The 25077-nt window shown below is 40.5% G+C and overlaps 1 long non-coding RNA gene across 1 annotated transcript in view; it reads right to left on the minus strand.

Moving 5' to 3' along the window:
• Positions 1–3091: 3091 nt before the first annotated feature.
• The window catches only part of LOC133206793 (uncharacterized), a 65923-nt gene continuing 43937 nt past the window's right edge, over positions 3092–25077 (minus strand). The window contains exons 2-6 of the long non-coding RNA XR_009723883.1: positions 21180–21271; positions 20851–21090; positions 4974–5126; positions 4031–4152; positions 3092–3177 (exon numbers count right to left, since the gene is read on the minus strand). This is a non-coding gene — a long non-coding RNA (uncharacterized LOC133206793). The remainder of the gene's footprint in view (positions 3178–4030; positions 4153–4973; positions 5127–20850; positions 21091–21179; positions 21272–25077) is intronic.

Genomic DNA, 25077 nt, shown 5'->3' on the forward strand with positions numbered 1-25077 from the left:
TAAAGTTCCAAGAAGCTACTTAAAAGCATCAACATTGTACTGCAAAAATATGTCTAATGAATTATTGTGTAAAATGTGTGTTTACCTAAAGTATGACAATAATGCTGTATATTCACATGTAAAACAAGAGGCTTTTCAGCAGGTTATTAGTAAACATCATGCAATGATAACAGCAGGTGTACTCCTCCTCTGACCCTAAATTTTATTATGTTTATGGTCTCTTATCCCTACAGATCTCTAGATATGACCTGAAAATAAGAGTGCTCCCTCCAGGTAAATAATGGCACAATCTATTTAGACAATGGTAAAAAATCTTGCTTTTTCTTACTTCAGGAATTCTGAGTTAACTAGACTTGGCTGATTTAAATATCTGGATTACCATTTGGAAGTAGAATGTCATGACATCTCAATGTAGCTGTTCTGGAAAAGGAACTGCAGGATGCACCATAACCATCTTCCTCAGGAAAAATAATTAAATGTAATTGTCTGAAACCATATCTTCACACTGTTGTTTTTAATAAATGGAATCATATCAAATTTAAACTAGGGTCTCAAAAGTCACATAAATCAGAGATCATGCTAATGTCTTGTGGCGTTCCAAGATAAAACTTATGTCTTTATGTTTTGCTGATTCTTTTCATAATGTTTTTAAACTTAACCATTTTCTTTTCAGAAAACCATTTTCTTTTCTTTTTCCCCAGCTGAGAGAACTTGGGGGGGGGGGTATTCAGCCTGGAGAAGAGAAGGCTCAGGGGAGACCTTATCACTCTCTCTGCAACTATCTAAAAGCAGGTTGTAGTGAGGTGGGGGTCAGTCTCTTCTCCCAAGTAACAAGCAATAGGACAAGAGGCCTCAAGCTGCACCAGGGGAGATTTAGATTGGATATTAGGAAAAACTTCTTCACAGAAAGGGTGATCAGGTATTGGAACAGGATGCTCAGGGAAAAGGTGGAGTCACCATCCCTGGAAGCATTCAAAAACACGTAGATGAGGCCCTTATTGACATGGTTTAGTGGTGGACTTAGAAGTCCTGGGATAATGGTTGGACTTGATGATCTTAAAGGTCTTTTCCAACCTAGCTGATTCTATGATTCTATGACTCTATGTAGTACCTTTTTTTGTCATGACTTACTGGAGCCTTATTTGGAGTAGATTATCCATTCAATACCTTAATGCATTATACAATGGATCTCCATCAACTCTAGGAATTTTGGTCTTTCAAAACGCTGAGATATAAAGTGTTGAAATACAGCTAAGTATAATAAAATTATTCTTTAGTTTGAATTTGCATAAACATGGTAAGTTTAAATGTGTGACTAGAACTATGGTATAGAGTCAGATTCTCAGTCCCAGAAATGCCTGTTTGCATCTTTCAATCAACAAATAGGGTTTCTGCTAAAAAATGCTGGAAGGTAAGCAAGACACAGGACAAGATCCATTAGAACAAGATGGTACAGAGAAAACAAGCTAAAGAAAAATTAACCAGCAAACGGTCATAATAAAACATACGTAGGAGCTAATCCTTCTCCCACTAAAGGCAGTGGCAGTTCTACAGTTAGGTGCAATTGCACACATCACTGTGATAAGGTACACAGAAATAATATTTAAAGAAGGGAATGTGACCAATTCAGTGTTTTATGTCAAAACACTCATATACTAGGGATATTAGGACCCCCCAAATGAAATTGGCTTTTAGTTCACGACTCATTCACAAACCACTCTTGATTTGTGTCAACACATTCCTATTGTATGTCTTTAATAACTGACTCAGCTAAATGATTTTTAGTCACTGTTTTGTTCATGAAATGCTCATTTTGATTAATCATTATTTGTGGGATGTTATTGGTCATAGAGTGCATTTTCTGCTTCTTGATTAGATAACAAGCTTTAACAAAAGATAATGAGTTACAACCAACAAATAATGAACAATGAGCAATGAACAATGCATTTCAGGTACAAATTTGGAGAATACTGGTAATTCACAGACACTTTTTCATATTGTGAATACTGCCCCACAAATGTTTGGAAACATTTGTCATGGTGGCAAGAGTAACAACAAATCTAAGATCATCGATTACTGACTATGTTGTAAATGTATTTGTTGTATCATTCCACCAACTCTAACTCTATATACATAAGATACATAAACTTAATGCAACCTATTTAATAGATGCACAGGAGTTCAAACTGAGAAGCGATTCTAAATAAACTCCTCAGTGCCATTCTCAATTGGTTCTTTTTCCATCTAAAATCTTCCACAATTATTCTTTTTTAGACTAAATAAAAAATCTACCTCCACCTGAAAATAAAACCAGATACCAGATTTTTAAAATTACATAAAACAGGTTAGTTTTTAACAACTGGTTGCAGCTCCTGGATTGACTTTACTCTTCTCAGATTATATTGGTGACATTCCGGTGTGTTCGTGATAAATACAGAATGAAAGGCTCTCTTTGCTACAGTAGTTAACTTCTTACAAAATCTAATTAAGCCTTTATACTCCCTATTAACAATGTTCCTTTAATAAGCACTAAATTAGGCATTTATACCAGATATTATCAGGAAACCAAGCACAGAAGGTCAGGACTTTTATGACTTCTTGTTACATTTGAGTTACAGAGGCTACATTAAATTAGTCTTTCCCTGGTTTTTAATCCTTGATGGGGTATTTTGAGTTAAGACTGAAATAAGAGTAGGGTTAACTTCCACTAAATACAAGCTAGCTTAAGCATTGTGCTCCCTTATAGGAGAAACAAGTAGAAGAAATACAAAACTTGTTGTAGTTTCATGAAACCCATCAGCAAGCAGTGAAATTCTTTCTGTTTCTAAGCAGTCATCATGTAAGATGCTATAAATACTGTCTCTAGCTATGTTTTCTGGAGTTTCTGTGTTTGGTTTTATTTCGGGGGGAGTTTTATTATTTCTATTTTACACCATGGAGGCTATTCTGAAATCTATTGATTACAAGACAAAAAAACATTAAGGCATGCAGATAGAATCTCACATTGGAGCTGCAGCGTTCACTTATTTAGGAGCTGAATTTGGATAGCTCTATTGCAGGAATCAAGTCAGAATTTAAAACAAACCCTTAGAGTGGCTATGCTTTCTATGCTGGTCTTTGTTCAGTCAGGTAGATTTCATTCCTGCTCTTCACTTTCTCTGATGTTTAAAATGGCTCCTAGGAGGATAAATCAGTTTCTCTTTTCATACAGAAAGTTAACACAAACACTAGATAACTTGCAGAGACTTCAAAGGAAAATGATAAAAATGCTTTGCAGATATAAAAAAAACCTAAAAATCCTCAGCAGTCTTCATCCTCTCTGCATTTCCTCAACTCTACAATGAACAGACATGCTTAAGAAATTTTGGCTGAAAAAGGCCTACTGAATTTTCAGAAAGCATTTTGTGTTCAATTCAGTGCTAGAGAAAATGAGCATGGACGTTTTTCTAATCTTAGGATCAAAGTGAGTATCCAACTGTTTCTGAAATTTAACCCTGGAATTTAATGAATATAAATACAACTGGTGGCATACTCTGGTTTTGAAAGCAAAATTGAATGGGCTTTTCTTTATCTAATTTAAAAATCATTATTTCTTGCATATATATATATATGTATGTATAATATATATATGCATATATAGATATGGCATAATCATGCTTCTCCCAGACAAGGAGATTGAAAATCTAACATGACCTATTCTTTCTGTGTTTAACCAAAGCACCTGCCTCATTATAGAATTTATTATTCAGTTTCTTAGACATACTTCCATATCATGGCAAACAATTTTTATTTATCAGCAAGGTGCATTTAACAGTATATTTCTGAAGTGGTGAAAGATGTTTATGCTGCTCAGCCAGCATAAAGCACTCAATTCTTAGGATGAGCCAATACAAAGAACTGACTATAATTTTTTTTAAACTCAATATGTGACTTAGGTTAACCTTTAGATAAAATTTTAAAGTTTCTGTGGCTAGCAGGAGCAAAGAAATTTAGAAAGCAACGTGGGACACCTAATGTAGCTCTTCAGTACCTTGAAATATCCATGGTTTTGGATCCATGTTACAGTGTGAGGGCCATCCATGTCTGCATGAAGGCTATTTTCTCCCCATATACAGAAGATTTCTTCTCTGAATTTTTCTTATGGCCAAGGACCTGTAGATGGGGACAACGTAGAACCTGACATTTCTTTATCCTTACGTCTTTCAGTAATGCTGAAATTGCAAAATATGTTTATTTTTCCTTGTTTTCATTTTCTGAAATATGCTCCTCTTTTCTCAGCCCTTCACACAGAACCAATCACTCAACAGGAACAGAAATGTCTAAGAAGGAGCCCTGAGAAAGCATAATCCACCATTTTTTTCCTTCAGTCTGCAGGAAGATGCTCTTTGGCAAACTCTGGTAGCAGACAAGAGAAGTCTGTGGCTATGTCTGTGTGTTATTTATGCAAAAACTTGCTGCTGAATAGCTGCAAAATATATAAATCATAACTATTTGTAAAGGTCTGCCTCATGTCCCACATGGAAGGGAAGGTGCAAATTGCTCAGATGGAGGAGCTCTCTGCTGTAAAATGCTTTGCAAAGATGAGATGTAGAAGAAAGCTGATATAGCTGTAACTCACACACGTTTGTTTCCGAAAAGCCAAAGGACAAAACCAGTGAAAAAGCAACCCCACTGTGATTTTTGCTACTGCAAGGGAAGACCAGTGAGCAGCCCAGCCATTGGGCTTTCATTGTGAGTTTTGCTGCCTACAGATGTGAGGAAAATCCACTCTCTAGCCCTTGATTTTCTGCCTTCTCTCTCCAATCACTTGCTAATTTTTGCCTCATTTTTAGATTTTAATTATCCAATGCAGAAGACTTATTATGCCTCATTTTATTAAATTAATAATTAAATTAAGGTGTGATCCTTACATCTGCAAATGAAGTGTGTTCTATGGTACATATATAACTTGCATTATCTGCAACGGTCATTACCTACTTAACCATCTCACAGCTTGATGGAAACTAGGTTTCAGAACACCACAGTAAGCTCCTCCAAATTTCTGGTTTGCAGTGACACAAGGACCCTTGGAGGTTTAACCACTCATGGAATAGTTTTTGCCATGGCCTTGTGTGACACAAAGAAACCTGTGAATGAAGAGGAGGAACTAATTTCAGCTGCTTTGTTTCTCTTTCATTAGCTTTCCTTGTATGTATTTGTAAATGCATGCACATGTATTTACATGCATACCTCTGATCATACATATATGTGTATTCATGCATGGATATATTAGTGTTTATATTTATATTTACTTAACCCCCGATATTATATATTCATAATCATTGTGACCATTTAGGCTAATTCCAAAAAGCTTTCACTGAGATTCTGGTTTCTCAACTCCTAATGATATATTCATGCATAACTGAGCATGTAAATCAATGACTCACATTTAAATACGTATTTCTTCCCATGGTCTTTCAAACAGTAATTATTTTTTTTTAAAACTTGATATAAATATTATCTTCTTGCACTACCTTGGTTGGCAGTGTGTACTGAACTTACTGAATATAAGTCATGTTGGCAGTATTGAGTTAATTTATTTTAGACATTACAGAGTCCTGGGCCTGACAAATATTTGAGCTAGAGGCCATGTAGCAATTTCAGATACTATAGGCTCAAGGCAAATAATTAGAGAAAAATACTAGATTGAGGAAACAGAGTTGAAAAGCTCTATTTGAGCGATAGTGGATGAAGAAAAAGCAAACAAGAGGCTGAACTGCTGTGAGGTCTTATTAAGAAAGCTGGTATGTATAGACTGTCTGCCCCTGGCTAAATGGTGGGATCAGGGAACAACTCCCAGCTCACAGGCCCTGTTCTGTACTTTACATATATCCCAGCTCTAGATTCAGATGAGTCTAATTCGTACACTTTTCTCCCTGTCTTGATCTTCTGTAGGAGAAAAACTGAAAACCAGCCAACAAAAATGTAGAGCAAAAAACCTGAAAACTCTAGCTTGGTCCCCACTGGTGCCAAGTTGCACCAGCCATGCACCATACTGTTACTTTACATTCCTATATTGCTTGAGGGAGTTGCTTTATACACTGAGAGCTCCACAATTGAAGAATTTATCTGAAATTTACATAGCGACACCCTTCCCTTTGCATGGTAGCTATCTGTTTCCCGGTGTTATATTTAAAAAAACCAAACTTATGCTTTCCACAGCAAATACATGTCTCTAGCTGTCCCCCTTTCCTTTTTTTGAGAAATAGGTTAGTGTAATATGTATTTACCATTCCAAGAATGAGATTAAGGAAAAGTATGCTGTTATGTCTATTTTCACAGCCATATTGTGAGAAATGTTAATATTTCCATTTTTTTGCTGTAAAATTGAAACACCTAGCAAGAAAACAATCTCATGTAAAAATGTACTTTTTGCAGATCTGCTAAAAAGATCCAGCAAAACTTCAAACTTGGTCAAATTACATGACTTTGAAAAGCATATCTTAGGGTGCCTTTAGAGGTCCATTTTCTGAAGATTTTCCCTTTAATAAGGTTTGGTGTAACTGTGGAAAAACTACATCTGATCCCCACTATATATGCTTCATCACCACAAGCCATCAGAAATTTGAAGTTTGAAATCTGGAAGAGTAAGGCTGGGACTGTCAAAGTGGGCAAGAAGCTTGTGGCATACAGAATCATAGATTCATGGAATAATAGAACAGTTTGGGTTGAAAGGGACCTGCCGTGGTTTAAGCCCAGCCATCAACCCAGAACCACGCAGCCACTCGCTCACTCCCCCACCTTCCTCCCCCTGCTCCCGGAGTGATGGGGAGAATCAAAGGAATGTAACTCCCATGGGTTGAGATAAGAACAGTTTAGTAACTAAGGTATAACACAAATCAATACTGCTACCATCAATAATAATAATGATAAGGGAAATAACAAGGGAAGAGAATACAAACACTCACCACCCGCTGACTGATACCCAACCAGAACAGAGCAGTAACCTCACCCTTCTGGGTAACTGCCCCCAGTTTATATACTGGGCATAACATGCTGTAGTATGGAATATCTCTTTGGATAGTTTGGGTCAGGTGTCCTGTCTCCGCTTCCTCCCGGCTTCCCCTCCTCCCTGCCAGAGCATGAGACTCAGAAAGTCCTTGGTCAGAGTAAACATTACTGAACAACATCTAAAAACATCGGTGTTATCAGCGCTGTTCCTAGGCTGAAAGTCAAAACCACAGCACTGCACCAGCTACTAAGAAGGAGAAAAATGACTGCTACTGCTGAATCCAGGACAGGATCTTAAAGGTCATCTAATTCAAGCCCACCCCTGGATCTTAACCTAGATCAGGTTGCTAGACCTCCTTCCAGCCTGGCCTTTAAATGTTTTCAGGGGTGGGGCATCTACTGCCTCAGGAGATGATAGTGTAGATCAGTAAATAAAGTATTCAGTTCTAACCAAGCTTAGCCCATTAATTGACAGATGGTGTCAAGTTCTTGAGTCTTCATACCTTACTTTGCACACACTCAGTGTTCCTGGAATGTATATTAAGGATTGCATCTGGGCTTTGCTGGTGATAAAGTCTTCAGTTGAAAGAAAAGTTATAGTATCTCAGTGTGGTTGAATAAGTGGACTTACTCAACTTATGCGGAATTAACTTTTAGCAATAAAACACTGCCATATTATTATGAAATCAAAATGCAATTACACAGAATCATCCTGTCCTCCATACGTATGTTGCATCATGTAAGATTTAAGGCCATAGAAAACCTAGTGAAATTAAATTCTAAGTGCTTTTTCAACTCTCATCAAAGACAGAAAATGGTATTGGGGTTTGGCCAATGAATTTTTGCTATTCAGTCTTTGACCAACAAATCATAAAATAATTCTTTCGTGGCTGTGTTGATGTTTCTTGAAGCTACAGCTCACTGAAAAATATATGTTAATTCTTAAACTTCATGAAAAATTCCTTCTGAAATTTCAGACATTTCCAACATGATGTAATCTGTTCACTGGCAACAATTGCACAAAGACAGACAAAGTGTACCATGGGCATTTTTGTGCTGTGCTGAAATAACAAACAAGGTATGTGACTTGCTATACTGAATATGAGCTTCCAGTAAGTGTTGTTAATAGGTCAGTAAAGCCTCTGTGGTATTGTGGTATCAACAAGAATTCGAGGGGTAAAATGCATGAGATAATATCAGTCTGTCATGTTTTTCACACTCTTGGGTGAAAAAAGTCCTGGACTACTTGTGCCCCAAGAGCAGGAGTTATCAGCATTCTGCTTCTCACCTCCAAGGTTAGGATTAATTTCCTTTTTTTCAATACTTTTACCTAAGAAGAATGAACTAAATAAATGGAATAGACAGACAAAGTATTTTATGAATAAATTAAGAAGTCTCTCCCTCCTGTCATTGTCACCCCTTGAAATGACAGATTAGCTGCTGATCTGAAATCTATCAAATGAATTCTTGAGCTAACGCCCTCCTGCCCTCCCCAGAGAAACGCCTAGCTAAATAAAAAGCAACTATAAAAAGATCTTTCCCACAGAAGGCTAAAGATGCTGAACCTTGGAGCTGCACGTCTCACTCCACCACACAGACTCAAACCTTACATAGGTATTTTCTGCTAGGAGCAGTAATACTTCTCCTTTCAGAAAAGCAGGATTTGCAAATCCTGACAGATTCCACAGACCTCCTTATTAGTTGACATTCACTAAGTTTTAACTAAGATCTAAATCTATGCTGTTTATTCACACAGAATGTGCCTTTGGTCTTTATTGCTAATTAGTTCGCTTTACAAAGTCATCTGCCTAATGTTTTAAGTTGTTTTACAAACAGGAGGTTCAAAGTTGAGGCTGCCTCTTTATCTTCAGTGTACCTAGCTAGGTATACATGTTGTGGCACATATGGAATGTAGCATCGTTCATTGATCTAACACGCTCAAAATGTGTAGACACCAGGGAACAAATTAAGGGCAAAATCCTCCTCTCAGATCTGTTGTGCATGGATCAGAGATAAGCAGTACAAATTAGAGCTTTTCTCAGCTGCAATGCACCAATGTTCCTTCATGAGTTCCCTTCTAGGCTTCAAAAAGCGGTTGCACCAGTTGTGCAATAACATCCTCTTTGGGCCAGGCAAATCTCCAAGGGTGTGTGGTCTGGCCAAATAGAAAAGACCATTTTATCTTTCAGGCCTTTGCTCCCATTAAGCATTTGCACATACACACTTCACTGAACATGAGATCGAATCAATACATGCAGGCCTGCTCAGGAATGAAACATGAGCACTCAATAAAATAAATAAATAAATATATACATATGTCTACAGTCCCCAGCCTGATGAAGAATTCAAATTGCCTCAGAGTGGTTTTACAGGTTTATACCTAAAGCTTGTTTAAATTTCCTTTAATTCCCTGTGTTGTGTGCTTATTGCAAATTACTTTTACTCTAATTAAAATAAAATATTAGTCAAGGTTGCTGTGTTTATCCTTCATCAATACAGCCAGGAGAAAGCCAGTGCATGGGTTAATGATGGATTTTCAACTCACTTTAATGTTCACAGTGACTGTGAATTTAGATTTTCATGTGATTAAAAGGAAGGTTGTAGTGTATGCTGAAGTACATGTGAAGCACGTCTGCTCTTGGTCTCAGTGTTATACCATAGTTTGCTGGTCACTGAGGTAGTTTCTTGTCAGGCTATTGCTGCCTCGGAGCCAGTAGACAGTGGCTACACTTAGTGAGACAAATGCTGTGAGATTTGTTCCTATGGTACATGTAATGCTTGTTTGTGTCAGCCAGAATTTTGTTTCTCATGTATGGGAGGGGGGAAGAAATTTTGTGTTTTGTCTTTGAAATAAGATGCTCTGAAACAGCTGAATATATTGAATGCATTCCAGATATGGCATCAGCGACTGATACACTGTTAGATAGGTGTTCACAGTGTTTATGCTCTAGTAATCTGCTCCTGGTAAAAGATCCATCATTTCAGTGCTCTGAGGCATCTGGGCTTCAAGCTCTGGGAGGGATTTGGGACTCCTGTCTTGGAAATGGGTTTGATCGATATAGTGCCTAGGATGTGGGAATAGCAACTGCTCCAGTTTCTAAAGAAAATTCTCCAGCTCCTGTGAATATTAAGAATAGCTGAAAACCAAATTATAAATCCAAGGTCATGTATAAACTGCAAAGCAGTCTTAAACCTAGTTCCTGCTCTGAGCAAAAAGCTTTTCTTCTTGCCTCACTGAATATTCCTCATTGAAATAATTGCAGCTAGTCTGGATTCCTCCTGTTTTGCACATGTAGCCAAAATTAACTTGGACCCTAAGATTTGTATCTTTTGCATTTACAAAAAAAAAACAACAAACCCAGTATTTAATTTTAAAATGTCACTATTGTCCTGTACTGTCAGTAGAAGTCTTTTGAATACCAAGGTTGTTGCATTTTTCTCTTTCAGCTTTCAAAAATCTGTTTTTTTGCACAGGGACAAGTGCATGACTAGATAATAGTTTGATGCCTTTTCATGATAAAATACTCCTTAGCTGAGGACAGAAATATGCCCTTATCTACTGACATTGTTTATGAAAGAAATACAGCTATCCAGAAAGATAGTGTCTTTTGTGGGTTTTTTTAAATTGTTAGTTTAAAAAGACACTGATCCACTGATATACAAATAAATGTCCCATGCTGGCATCTCTTTACCTAGTTATCACTCCAATTTCTTGAAATTACTAAGCCAAAAAATAAAGGTGGGAGGCAGAGTTTCTGTGGGTGAAGCATAGCATTTCAGATATCATCACAGAGCCTATTCACCAAATTACTGCAGATAAGAGACTTTTCTTTGCATAAAGGGCATTTACACTCCTCTCAGAATTGTATTTTTATCCCCCAAGACTGAACAATACTATTAGGAGTACCAAATTTGGTACAATTAGGTGTACAAAGAGGAGGAGGGAGACAGGGAGACATGGCCTCATTCACATGCATTTGCTTCTAGAAATTTAGAGTGCACTGTGTTTTTGCAAACATGCACAGATATTAGATAGAAGACTATAGATTTGTCTTTGACTAAAAACTACTTGGAAGATCATGATCTTATCTAGCCCAAACTTACAAATACAAAAGTCATTTCACTCAAAATACTAGTTGTAAACAAGTTTTGTAAAGTCTGGAAACCAGCAGAGATTTCTGTAATTTGATATACTAACATTTTAATGGAAACAAAACATTTTGAAAAGAAATCAGCCTTAGCAGTGACAAAAAATGCTCACCTACAAATTGCTGAATTAGCAAAAATTCACAATACCCTCTTCAATTTGAGTGTCAGTGGGTGAAGAAGCCAAATTTTAATTACTTTAATCTGGGTTTAGAGTGCAGAAAGCATTTATAAAGTGGTAGAGGTACAAATATACATGTTTTATTTTAAAGTAAAATGAATTAAAACAAAAGAAGATAGTCTTACTCCTGTAGTTTCCAGAGTAGCCCCCCTCCCCATGTAAGGCAAGCAGGATGTGTATTACAGTTGACAAGAGGGAATTATATATCAACAAATGACAAGCATTTGAGACTGCAAGGAAAACTACTGTAAAAAGAGTGGCTGCAAGTATTTCCCAGTCTCAACAGTTGCAACAGGAATAGGTTTCTGCACTCAGCCTGATGTCCATCAGGGTCTACAATGGCAGATCTCTACCCCTAAAGATTAGTTTTGAAGCTTGATGACAAAGTTATCTCCAAATTTCGTTCACTCCATTCATAGAAATAGGCCTCCAAAGACAAGAAAGATGCTGATATATGGAGATCAAGCTTTGGACCAGTGTACAGAAGAAGCATAAAAAGTGAGCAACCATCAACGCTAGCAAAATAGTACCCTTAGGAATTATCTAAAGGTCATAGAAAATGAATAAATATTAATGCACTTATCATGAAGAATCTGAGAAATGTGCTGTTATGACTGAAATATTATTCAAAGACAAGTATTGTAATTAAGGTTTTTCTTTTCCCTAGGCAGTGATAAAGAAATGCTGGGTTTATCCTCAGCCTTTAGCAAGCAAGTGCTTTTTCCCCCCCCTTAATTCAAATGTGAGTTCTTAATGCAATAACCCTTTCAAATTGAATGAATAGCTAGTTAATTCTTCAAAAGTGTGGCATTCCTGTTGCTAAGCATTTAATTTCCCCCCTCCCTCCTTTTCTCTTACTTCCAGGTGCATTCCTGGGCTACAGTACTTGCTAGTTTGTGTAACCCCATGAAGTCAGAAGGCTTAAGAGCCCCTAGAGCTAATACAAAATATATGAGCATGCCATATCTCAAAATTCCTGCTGTCGGAAGTGCTGTCTTGGAGGGGAGACAGGAAGCCTGAAGGGGAGAGGCAGAGAGAAGTCCCAAAGGATAAGGAAACAAGGAGAGGCAGGGAAATTTAAAAAGAAAGACAAGGCAGTTGAGAGTGTAAAGAGCACAGAGGGTGGGGAAGACCAAAGACAACAGGAGCTAAGGGCTCAACTGAACGCAGAGATGCTGGCTGTAGGAAGGGAGGCAAACCTCGCTGAGTGATGCTTACCCCTCTTTCTTCCAAGAAATATACTTCTCTCACAGAAGGAAGCCTGAGCCCACCAGGGGATGCTGCAAAATGACTGCAGGTATTACAACTTTATGCTGTACGGTCAGGCTGGCACCAAAGAGTACACAAAAGTCTGTCCCTCCTCGCACCCAGCTCATGCTCAGAGGCAGCAGTCACACATACAATGCAGCCTGTAGGACACATATAACAGATAAGCCTTCTAACACAAAAGCATCAGCTGTATTGAACTATCCCATTTTGAATGTCAGTGAGGACAGACAGGTGCTGATGACTGCCTGCATTAAGTCTGGGCAAAAATGATGTGGCACATGCTTGAGGCCTCCAGGACTCTCATAGTTGTCTGGCCACCCTCTCAGATGGGGGCACTCCAAGAGGCTAAATAAAACCCAGGTCTGCAGCTGGCAGGCTCTAACGCTGCCTTCTGTAGTTTCTGCTTTCTTTGGTGCTTGCTTTGCCTGTCTTGCTATAATGAGGCAATTAATATTGGCTATGCATGTCATGTGGGCTGCAGGAAGGTTGGCAGATAGTGAAGCTATCACACGCAGAGGCAGCTTCAAAACCACGTTGGTTTTGAAATTTGCAGCATTTCACTTACTGAAGTATTCACTGAGATAGAGCTCAGATATATGTTGGCTTAACTCAAATCTTCCAGTGAGCAGCCAAGGTAGTAGATGAAAACACTATCTGTGTATACATGTATGGGCAGGAGCTATCTCTGAATGGTATGTTTTTTACCGTGTTATTGGCAAAGCACTGGGTTGGAAGGGAGAGAAAAAGTAAGGAAAATAATAGTCTACTCAATTGCTGAGGCCTTTTTGGGAAGCCGACATGTTACAGGAGGATTCCTAAAGGTAATTTTTAATTGTGGAAGTGTGCTGTTGTCATTAGTTACTAGGAAATTGATTTATTAAATTATCATCTTCCTTCTTTTTCACCTTTCTTCCTGCCTGCTTTCTCCTCTGTTAGTTAGACATGCTTCTTTGGTATGGGTTCAGATAGTAGTAGTAGGAACTGCTGTTTATTCAGGCAAACCACTTTGGCCTGTTCTGCTTTATGCTGATTTCTGGGAAAAAAAGACAAAGTGGAGGGACTCTCTGAGGTGCCCTTTTCCATGCACAATAGGACATCTGCCATCAAATCTCCAGAGACATGAGAAAACCGGGGCATACAGAGTGGCAACAGGGCATGCTCACAAGGTTGCTGCAGAGGAGCCAAGGGCTGCAAGGCTTTCTAGGGCCAGAGATGTGTGAGGTCCAGTCCCAGAACAGAAATGTCTGTGTGCATAGTGTTCCTGATCTGAGTTTTGATGGAGAAAAAAGCATCTTGGAGGATGATCTTATCCAGCCTGACCTGTGCCATCTATAGCTTTGTAGATCCTGGTCCATGCAGTGACCCCCAGGTTGCTGCAAGACCTAAATCCCATTACAGATCTTAGAAACAAAACAACCAAGAAGCAACGCTTATTTCTTGCTTCAGTGGGCTTTAGTGAGGACCCGGGCTATACCATGCTTGTGTGGAGGGGCAGAACTACAGAGGAATATGCAGCATGTTTGCTTTGTACCTCTTCTGCTGTTGCATTGCAACAGGCCAGAAAGAATCATTTGCTTTTATGACAGGAGTGATGTGGTGCATGTAAACAGAAAACTCTTTCCCTTTGCCAGAGCACATGGACAAAACCCAAACTCTAAAAGTGATAAACACGCTTTTTCATTCAACTCTTCCTTGTCCCAGATTTGCTCAGCTGCTGTCTTTGGGATATATGATGCATGCCCTGCTACTCCCTTAGCATCTGCTATGGGCCACTACAAGAGACAGAGAAATGGACTAAGGGGACCTCTAGTTTGAGCCAATATGTGCTTATGAGGCAGGTCCTGCTTGCACTGTAGGCAATCCAACATGTGTGCTGTCTGTGCAGCAAAATGAGGGCTCAATTAGAGCATGAGCTACTATAATTCTGCTAGGTCGTTGAGACTGGTATAGGTACAAAAAGCACTGAGAGTGCAACAGAACTGGCTCTACAAAATGCAAATCCAAACATATTGCTGCCGAGGACTCATTGTGCCTCCTCTGGTTACTAGAAAAGCTGATGCCCATGCCACTTTATGACCCTTGCTACTGCTCTTTGTGTGAGCTGAGCAGCAGATATGAGTCTGCATTTTCACATAGGTGTGCAACCTGTCTTCAGGATCTGTGGGTTTGCCTCTCTTGCCAGCCTTCTGATATGTGCGTACCTCAGCATTCAGTGTCCCTGGCTCCCTCAGGCTACGTCTGTACTAATAAAGCAGGCAGACACAGAGCATAGCCCCCAGCCTGGCACGTTCATGCCCATACACTCGGGTTGGCTGGCACAACTCCTGCTGCTGTTTTGGTCCACACTAACTGGTTCTCTCACAAGCAATTCCTGGACATAGCTGTGAGTCAGCACAGGCCAGAGATCATTCCCTGTTGACAGTTTGAGGCTATTTTGGAGGGTAAGAAAATACAGTTATATATATATGGTTTTGCCTGGTTACTCAGGGAAAGGGGAAATGCCCTGGCCCTGTTTAGTTTATTAGCAAGAACTAGCCTAAGCCTGGGTTTGGAAGAGCAGTCAAGTTCATGGGGGAAAAAGGTAACCTGGCTTTTCTGAACGTTAGGACTTATTACCCTGCAATGACACCTGCATTTTGCTTGCTCTTTAACCTTGCATTATATAATGCACAAATGATCAGTCCAGATGTCAGCATAAAAATATATGGTTTTGATAACTATTATGTTACCAAAACACAGAGAGGAGAATTGAAGGGGGTGAACAGGATAAGAAGTAACCTTGTGGAGTCTAGAAATGGCCACTCATAAATCACAGGCAAAATCTCAGGTCCATAGGAAAACACTTACCTGACACTAGCTGTCCTAAGCCACCAAACTCTTCCAAGCAGACTACAGGATTTCAGGCCTTTTAGTATAGAAGACCAAAACCTTTAAAATCACAGTATGCTCTAGAAAGGGAGAAACTGGACACTGCCATAACTGAAGGTCTCTGAAAGAAGAGGGAGGCAGTGAAGGGAAAATGCCCAGAAGACCTGAGGAAGAGCAGCTTAGTGCAACAAAGCTGAGGCAGAGGATATGAAACTCACAGATGTCAGACACTGCAAATAACGTGGAAAAGCCAAACCCTCCTTCTGCTTTCATAGTTGCAAAGTTATTCAGCCCCAGATAGACTCTCTGGGGCTGTGTTTTTCTTCATTCAGTAATTCTATTCAATGCAAGAGGGAAGTCTGGATGTGAGACTGTACACGCAGCTCTGCAGCTCAGTTTTTCAAACCCAGACCATCATGCCTGGCTCAGAAATGCTCTCCTATTTCTGAATCCTGGGTCTTCAGCACTGCTCAGAGGCAAGACTGGTACATTTCAAAATTGCGTAAAAACATGTTTTAAAAGTGATGGTGGGGATAGAGAGGTAAGTCAGATTTCAGAGGGTGTCTGACCTGTAGCAATGCAACAAGCACGTGATGGGATCCCCTTGCAGCACAGCAGCTGGCTGCTGCTGGAAGAGGCACAGACAGGATGGCTGCACTTACAGTGTTAAGCAACCTGATCCCACAAACTTCCTGCAAGCAGAACTGCTGAATAATGGAGCAGCTGCACCCCAAGAACTTAAAGACCTGGATGCAGAGTTGATGATGACAGCCTGAAGTTGAATATCTGACTGCCTGCTCAGGTAGAAAAGCAAGCAGGCAAGCAAGCAAGGGAAAGCCCGAGGAGCGAGACTACATGACTTACCTCATTCAGTGCACTGTGATTTCAGGTGTCACCCGAGTCAATACTTGGTGGAATGCAGCAATGTACTGGTCTGGTAAAACAGAGCCAAAACTCCTTAAAAGAAAGAAAAAGGGGAAGCATTGTTTTCCTTTTCCAAATTCATTATCACACAACAAAGAGGGGCTCAGCACAACAGAGAAGGAAGTTAATGAGCTGCCACTAGTTTCACAGCACTAACACTTATGGAGTGGGCACCTTCTTTCCTCTACATCCTTACCTTGGTGATAGTGGGGTGAAACTGCTTTTGTATCTTGATCGCTGAATTGTACTAGCTGTAATCAAGGTCATGACATTTCTCCCAGCACCACTAGTATCGATTCTTCATTCTGTTTTGTTTTGAAAATGTTAACTTCACACACTGGTTCCATATTAATATAGTGAAAAATAGAGGGATGCCAGGCAAAGATGTTTGTAGCATGCAGTACTGCTTCTTTAAGAGCCAGCTGTGCAGTGCAGAGAATACGCAGTGTGAACTAGTCTAGAATGAGGTGGACTACAAATGAATTATTAAGCTTTTCTAGGAGGCGGATGGGTCATTTTCACCTAGGCTGCAGTGCCTGTCATCACATACAGAGAAAGGATAAATAGGCTTGGACCAACTTGATGAAAATTGATAGTGACTTACACATGTTTATTCAAAACCAGTCATATCTAGATTAAGGCAGCCTTAGACAGCAATTTCCAGAATAATCCTACATAACACTTTCCAGGCCTTCTGGATGATACCAGTGATACTAATCATTAGTATGTGTTGATTGGAAAAAGGCTTAAATGTGCTGATTCAGAGATTCCATGTTTATTTGCTGAGGAACTAGAGGAGAAACATTTTCAAGTTTATCTTTTCATATTCACTTGGACCTGTACCCTATGAAAGTCAGAGTTGCTCTTGTGGAAATTCCCTGCTGTAGAAAGTCATCCTGTGAATTTTAGCTGGCTGTTTTACTCTGATTAGATATGTCTTTGCATGACGATATGATTTCATCTCTAGGCAAAATCTTCAAATACACCCATTAGGACTTTCTGAATAATAATTATAATATATATATATATTCGTTTCAGCTCACAGTCTGGAAGTTAGAGCATTTTATGCAGGCAATCTGCTTTGATCTTCTCACAGACAACTGTGAGAACAGTTCCCCTAAGAACAGTAAAGAAAACATCTCAGCATCAGGATATGTTTCTAAGTAGTGTTTCAGATGGACATTAAGCAGTCAGGAAGAATTCAGACTCTCTAATCCTAGGGATATGGATTATAAATCTCTTTCAGCTCCTAAACGTGCAGCATTTGCTGTCCTGGATCCAAACTTCTTGTCAAACTCTATGATGCCACGATATGGACAGCATGTTTGAAGCACATATGACAATAGATAATCATTTTTAAAGTTAAATTACTATCTTTACTTGCCATAGCAGCACCACCTCTGAATCTCCACTCTACATCTTTGCACAGAGAAAGGAAAGGGTGTAATTCACCCTTTAGAAATTTCAGTGTTGGAAGGGACATCAAGAGTTCATCTTCTTCATACCCTTTCAAAGAACAAGGATCAGTTATACCTAACTCACCACACCTAAGCCTAAACTGTCCTTAAAGATCTTCACTAATTGGAATTTAACTTGCATCTTGTTATCTTGCTTTAATGTGTTCATAAATCTTGTGACCAGATTTTTCTCCCTTATGAATAATTTAAATCTTATTTGTTGCAAAGAATGCTGATTTCTTCTGGGCCTTCCTGTCTTGGATTTAGTGGATAACTGACTAGCTCTTTTTTGTAACAAACTTTTACAACCTGGGGAGTCATTCAGGCAAACCACTTCTTCCTTCCTTTCCTTTTTATTAAATGAAATCAGGCTAGTTCCTCCTTTGCCACATTTGTTAGAAACTGATCAATCCTGCTGCTTTCCTTTGGATTATCTCCAGTTGGTATACATCTGTCTTTAAGTGCAATGCCCCACATCAGATACAGTACTTCCACTGAGCTTTCTCCAGCGGCAAGTAGAGCAGAATAATTTCATTCCTCTGTCTTACATCCAACAGTGCTCTTAGAAACATCCCAGAATGGGACTTGATCTTTTGCAGCAGCCTTGAATGCATTTGTGGCTCATTGTAAACTGCAGATTTTTTTTCTGTCCAGTTACTACCTGGCCCATTTTAAATCCTCATTCCCAAGTTCTGAGGCTTCATGTGTCCTTTGCAAATCTCTGGTTTGCTGCTTTTAGAATGAAGATGCTTACCCGGCTTTGAAATCCTGTGTAGTTTTTCAGATGCTTCACCTCAAGTAATACAGGTGCACTCCCTGCTTTGTTGGTCACATCACCAGTGACAGTACTGAACAGAACATGGTCAAAAGCAGATATCCCTGCTTGAAGTGCCCTCCCAAATTCACCACAAACCATTATTAACTACAGTTTATCTGAGACTTTTCATTGCGCTCAAGTACTAAAAGGAAAAGGAGCTCCTTTGACAGCAGTAAAAATAATTATAATTTCAGTTTTAGTATGACTCAGGCAGACTCACTACAGATGGAAGGAAAATTCACCCAGGCAGTTGTATCTCAGGTTGCCCTAATACAAGTGTTATTCTGAATAAATCTGCTGCTTCACTTTCACAGAAGGAATACATTAGTTTTAGCCTGGATAAACCACATTGTTTTTAAAAGACAAATGCTCTAAGAAATGAAAGCGTTGGAAAAAACAATGGATGAATTTGGTGTGTCGGTGATCTTGAAGAGCTGGACCTGGAACTGCACTGAGCGGCAGTCAGTTTATAATGGAGATATATGTAATGATATGTAATACAACTCATTCAAGAGAGAAAGAGAGCAGCTTTCCTATTCCTTGAGAAGCAATTTCTAGGGCTTCTGTGAGGCTTAAATCCCCAGTTCAAAGCACAATGAAATTCATTATTTTTTTTTCCAATTAAAATGTTGGTCACTGTTGGCCACCTCAAAAGGTTCCTTGGTTCAGCAAGGGCAGTCCTTCCCAATCCCGGTTTCTCCCAGACAGCCCTCTAAAGAGGTACAAACTGTGAAGCTGGGAACACCCTATCAGTGGTATTGCTGCATCTCATTCTAATGTGTCTTTTGATTTACCATGGAGGAGGCTCTGGATATGTCCATGCAGCTGTAAGAGAGGGTATGCTTCTCCCTTTTGAATCATATTGTGAATGAAAGCTGTACAGTGACCCTGGCTCATCAGTCACAGGTTTGGTCCACTTCAGTGAGTCTGGGACTACCTTGACTCCCACAGTATATTATAAAAGCACTCAGAGAGTCCCAGACAACAGAAACTGCTGCCCAGGTTTTTAAATGTCCACTCCTTAATCAATTCCAGGTTTTGGGTGTTCATTTTCAGGGAGCTGCTAATGCCCTCGGTTACCATTTGGTCCAACTGGCATCAAAGCTTTCTAGTACATTACAAAATCAGGATAAAAGTACTTATTTAATCTGAGTACATAAAATCAGTGACCACTTCTGGTCCTGATACAAGTATAGAGTTGTATTATTATGGATCATTATGCCTCCAGTTAAAGGCAAAGGGAGCAATTTATCAATGCAAAACAGGCACCTCTTTAATGGCACTTAAAAGAGCTGGAGTACTATCCTCTAGAACAGAGGTAAGACCAATATCCACATTGTATTAGACAAAGAAGCAGGGTAAGCTGTGAGCATAGGTTTTCTTACTTTAAAGAGATCCAGTAACCACATCAATACAAAATATTTAATAGGTACTCTGGGTTGAACAATGTTCTCTAATATCAGGTACTGACAAAAACAGCCCAGAGGGAAAATTTATCTTCTTTTACATTTATATTATGAAAGCCGAATCTTATTTCTCAATATCTTAATATTGCCTTCTTAAACATGATGTTCCCAGCTTTTTCAAATATCTGCATTGAAAAAAGAACCTCTCATCGAGAATAAAATACAGCAAGAGGTAGCTCAAGGGACACTCAGAGCTCTCCATGGCAAAGCAGAGGAGAATGAAACCAGTTTGGTACCTTGGCGTTGGCAGATCTGGAGTTCCCTTCATCATAAGCACTGTTTCACTTCACCTCAATGAGTCATGCTGGTGAATTATTAGGTTAATTATTAGATTATTCTAATACACATCAAAGGCTTTTGAAGGCTCCTGAGTCTTCACAGTTTAATATGTTCATTTATCAGGTGCAAGCAGGAGAAATTGAAAGTAATGAAAGGAATTTTTTTTTAAGAGTTTTCAAATTATCTATTATTTTCCAGTCCTACTCGTTGGACCACCTCTGTGATAATGCAGAAGCTGCAAAGTAGTGCTAAAAGGGACATCTGGGTTCCAAGAGTTTTCATGATTTGAAATCATGAATTGGTTGGCATTTGAGTTTTTTGCTTATAATGCTACAGCATCAAAAGTTACCTGGAAATTCTTCAGGGCAGAGCAAGCACTGAGGTCAATGGGTTTCTTTCCAGATAGCTTTAGAAGTAATATTTCTTTATTTCCAACAGGTCACCTACTTTCACCATTATTTAGATAAAAAAGTTTTTGGCTTTCTGTTCCAACACCTTTTCAAAGGTGCAGACCTCTGCTTTGAACTTCAAGATACATTGCTAACCACCAGCTACTGACAGTATGACAGGGGCAGAATTCAGGAGTACAAAGAAATTACTTGCAGCAATAGGAACTGAAAATTGTTCTGCTCTTTTATTACCGCAAGTCAGTGTGGGATTTTCCATCCTTTTTCTTCCAAGAAGAATATGCAGCTAAAAGAATGAATAAGATCAAAATTACCTTTACAGGAATGCAAAACACAGGTGTACACAACTGGTCCAAAATATAGCAGATAGCTTACCTGATCAGTGGGCAAGACCTGAATGAGAGGAAATACCCATAGTCCTGGGAGAGTAACACAAGACTGCAAAGCAGCAGGATGTAAAAGAACATCTAAGGGAAACACAGAAGCTGATTTCACTTTAGAGCCTATATTTTCACAGAAAAATTGGGTCCAGTTGGATTTTTCCTGAAATAACAGAGCACAAGTAGAGAACCACAGTGGTCCAACTGAGGAGCACAAGCCTCTGAAAAAAAATGAGCAATTGCAATGGATTGTTGAATCCGGCTGCAGTCTATGTAAGACCACTGAATTCTTCTGGTTTTTTTGAAGGAGCAGTGTTAAATAAAAGAAAATATTTCTTGGGGAAATGCAATATAACTACATTTCTTGTTGTTTGGTAAGAGCAAAATCAGTTCTGCAGTGTTTGTATTTTGTGCTATTCTTTAAAATGACAGCAGAAGGTTTTATTGCTATTTATTGCTAGTTACAGAGGAGGGAGTTAGTTCATTCACTAAACCTAGCAGAGAAACCATATGGTCTAATTCTTTGTAAGAAATTTCAGTTTAATACTTACTGCATCAGGGCAACTATATTGACATAACAATAGACTGCTTTGAGGGAACTGTTTTAAGCTGTTGCACCAGGAGTCTGTGAACTGAAGTCTCTCCTCAGCAACAAGTGGGCATAAATGGAAACTTTTATGGGCAGTGAGAGGGTTGTGAGGAGAAACTACTGACTTGTTCAACAAAGAAATATGAAAACTGACTGGAGCACTGAAGGTGGAGGGAAGGGTAACAACTCAGCATTTCTGGACACTGAATAATTACATGATTTCATCATAGAATCATAGAATGGTTAGGGTTGGAAAGGACCTTAAGATCATCAAGTTCCAACCCCCCTGCCATGGGCAGGGACACCTCACACTAAACCATCTCACCCAAGGCTTCGTCCAATCTGGTCTTGAACACTGACAGGGATGAAGCATTCACAACCTCCCCGGGCAACCCATTCCAGTGCCTCACCACCCTAACAGTAAAGAACTTCCTCCTTATATCCAATCTAAACTTCCCCTGTTTAAGTTTGAACCCGTTACCCCTTGTCCTATCACTACAGTCCCTAATGAAGAGTCTCTCCCCAGCATCCCTACAGGCCCCCTTCAGATATTGGAAGGCTGCTATGAGGTCTCCATGCAGCCTTCTCTTCTCCAGGCTGAACAGCCCCAACTTTCTCAGCCTGTATTCATAAGGGAGGTGCTCCAGTCCCCTGATAATCTTCGTGATCCTCCTCTGGACTTGTTCCAACAGTTCCATGTCCTTTTTATGTTGAGGACACCAGAACTGTACACAATACTCCAAGTGAGGTCTCATGAGAGCAGAGTAGAGGAGCAGGATCACCTCCTTCGACCTGCTGGCCACACTCCTTTTGATGCAGCCCAGGATACGGTTGGCTTTCTGGGCTGCGAACGCACACTGCCAGATCATGTTCATTTTCTCATCAACCAGCACCCCCAAGTCCTTTTCCGCAGGGCTGCTCTGAATCTCTTCTCTTCCCAGCCTGTAGCTGTCTGGGATTGATCCAACCCAGGTGTAGGACCCTGCACTTGGCATGTTTAAACTTCATGAGGTTGGCATCAGCCCACCTCACAAGCGTGTCAAGGTCCCTCTGGATGGCATTCCTTCCCTCCAGCGTATCAACCGAACCACACAGATTCGTGTCATCGGCAAACTTGCTGAGGGCGCACTCAATCCCACTGTCCATGTCAGTAATGAAGATGTTGAACAAGACCGGTCCCAACACCGATCCCTGAGGGACACCACTCGTTACTGGTCTCCAACTGGGAGGGGGGTGTCCCAGCTCAGCTTAGCAACTTTATTTGCCAGCTCCTTCAAGACCCACGGATGGATTTCATCAGGACCCATGGACTTGTGCATGTTCAGATTTTCAAGATGGTCTCAAACGAGTTCCTCTCCTACAGTGGGCCCAAGGTCTTCATTCTCATAGTCCCAGCATCTACCTTCCAAGACTTGGGTGGTGCTGTCAGAGCTTCTGCCAGTGAAGACTGAGGTAAAGAAGTCATTCAGAACCTCAGTCTTCTCCAAAACCTGTGTAGCTAGTTCACCCGAGAGCTTCCCGAGGCGGCTTACATAGTCCCTGGTCTGTTTTTTATTTGCTACATACCTGTAGAATCCCTTCCTGTTATCCTTAACATCCGTAGCCAAGTTTAATTCTAACTAGGCCTTGGGTTTCCTAACCTGGTCCCTAGCTTCCCAGGCAACATCCCTGTACTCTTCCCAGGCCACCTGTCCTTGCTTCCACTCTCTATAAAGCTCTTTTTTCATTTGAATTTTCCTCACCAGCTCCTCACCCATCCAAGGATGTCTCCTGGTCCTCCTGCTGCACTTCCTTCTAGTTGGGATGCAACACTCCTGATCTTGTAGCAGGAGATCCTTGAAGACCAACCAAGAGTCTTGGGCCCCCCTGCCCTCTAGGCCTATAGCCCATGGAACCTTACTAAGCAGGTTCCTGAAGAGGCCAAAGTCTGCTCTCTTGAAGTCCAGGGCAGTGAGCTTGCTGCACGCTCTTCTCACTGTCCTGAGGATCTCAAATTCGACCATCTCGTGATCGCTGCATCCAAGGCTGCCCTGGAGCATCACATTTCCAACGAGCCCTTCCCTGTTGGTGAGCACAAGGTCAAGTATGGCACCTCTCCTTGTCGGCTCCTCTATTACTTGCAGAAGGAAGTTGTCTTCCACACAATCGAGGAACCTCCTGGATTGCTTGTGCCGGGCCGTACCGTCATTCCAACAGATGTCAGGGTGGTTGAAGTCACCCATGAGAACGAGGGCCTGTGAGCGTGAGGCTTTTCCTATCTGCCTATGGAGTGCTTCATCCGCAGATTCCTCTTGATCAGGTGGTCTATAACATATCCCCACAGTAATGTCTCCCATCGCTGTTTTCCCTTTAACCCTGACCCACAAACTCTCTGTCAGCTGATCACCTGTCCACAGACAGAGTTCCATACTCTCCAACCTATCCCTAACTTAAAGGGTAACTCCCCCTCCCTGCCTGCCGGGCCTGTTTTATCTAAAGAGTCTGTAACCTTCCATTCCAACACTCCAGTCATAGGAGCCATCCCACCATGTTTCTGTGATGCCTATTATATTATATCCCTGTAGATATGCACACATCTCTAATTCCTCTTGTTTGTTGCCCATGCAACAGGCATTTGTATAGAGGCATCTGAGCCGAGCTCCAAATGAAGCAGGCTCATTGCCTGGAGCAGCTGGAATATCTCTACATTGCTCCGAGCATTTATTGTAGGTGCTGGCAACTGACTGGGTGTGTTGGGATGGAATGATGCTCCCCTCCCCCAACACATCTAGTTTAAAGCCTCCTTGACCAGTCTGGCAAGCCTCCTACCAAAACTGCTGAGACCAGCTCCACCAGCCCCCAGTAGACCTGGCCTACAAACTTGGGTCCCATGTTCAAGACACCCAAACCCCTGACTGTGACACCACCCTTCTAACCATTTATTAACCTGACTAATCCTCCTAGCTTCTTTTTAGGTCCTCCCCTGTATCCTGGAGAATGGACAAAAAGACTATTTGAGCTCCAGAGCCCCTAACCACCTCTCCCAGGGTTCTGTAGTCCTTCTTTATGTTCCCCAGGCTACTATTATCTATATCCCTAGAACCCACATGTATCACAAGAAGTGGGAATAGTCAGTGGGACTTACTAGAGTAGGCAGCCTCCCTGCAACATCCCTGATCCGTGCCCCTGGTAGGCAACACACCTCCCTTGAGACCGGGTCAGGCCAACAGACGAGTGCTTCTGTCCCTTTCAAAGTAAAATCCCCTACTACTATGACCCCTGCTTTTTCCTGGCAGCACCAGTAGAATTCTTCTTTACCAGTGCA

This window comes from Neopsephotus bourkii, unplaced genomic scaffold (assembly GCF_033783945.1).
Source record: "Neopsephotus bourkii isolate Nb327-2 ecotype Australia unplaced genomic scaffold, CSIRO-AGI_Nbou_v1 NB_1820, whole genome shotgun sequence".
Taxonomy (NCBI): domain Eukaryota; kingdom Metazoa; phylum Chordata; class Aves; order Psittaciformes; family Psittacidae; genus Neopsephotus; species Neopsephotus bourkii.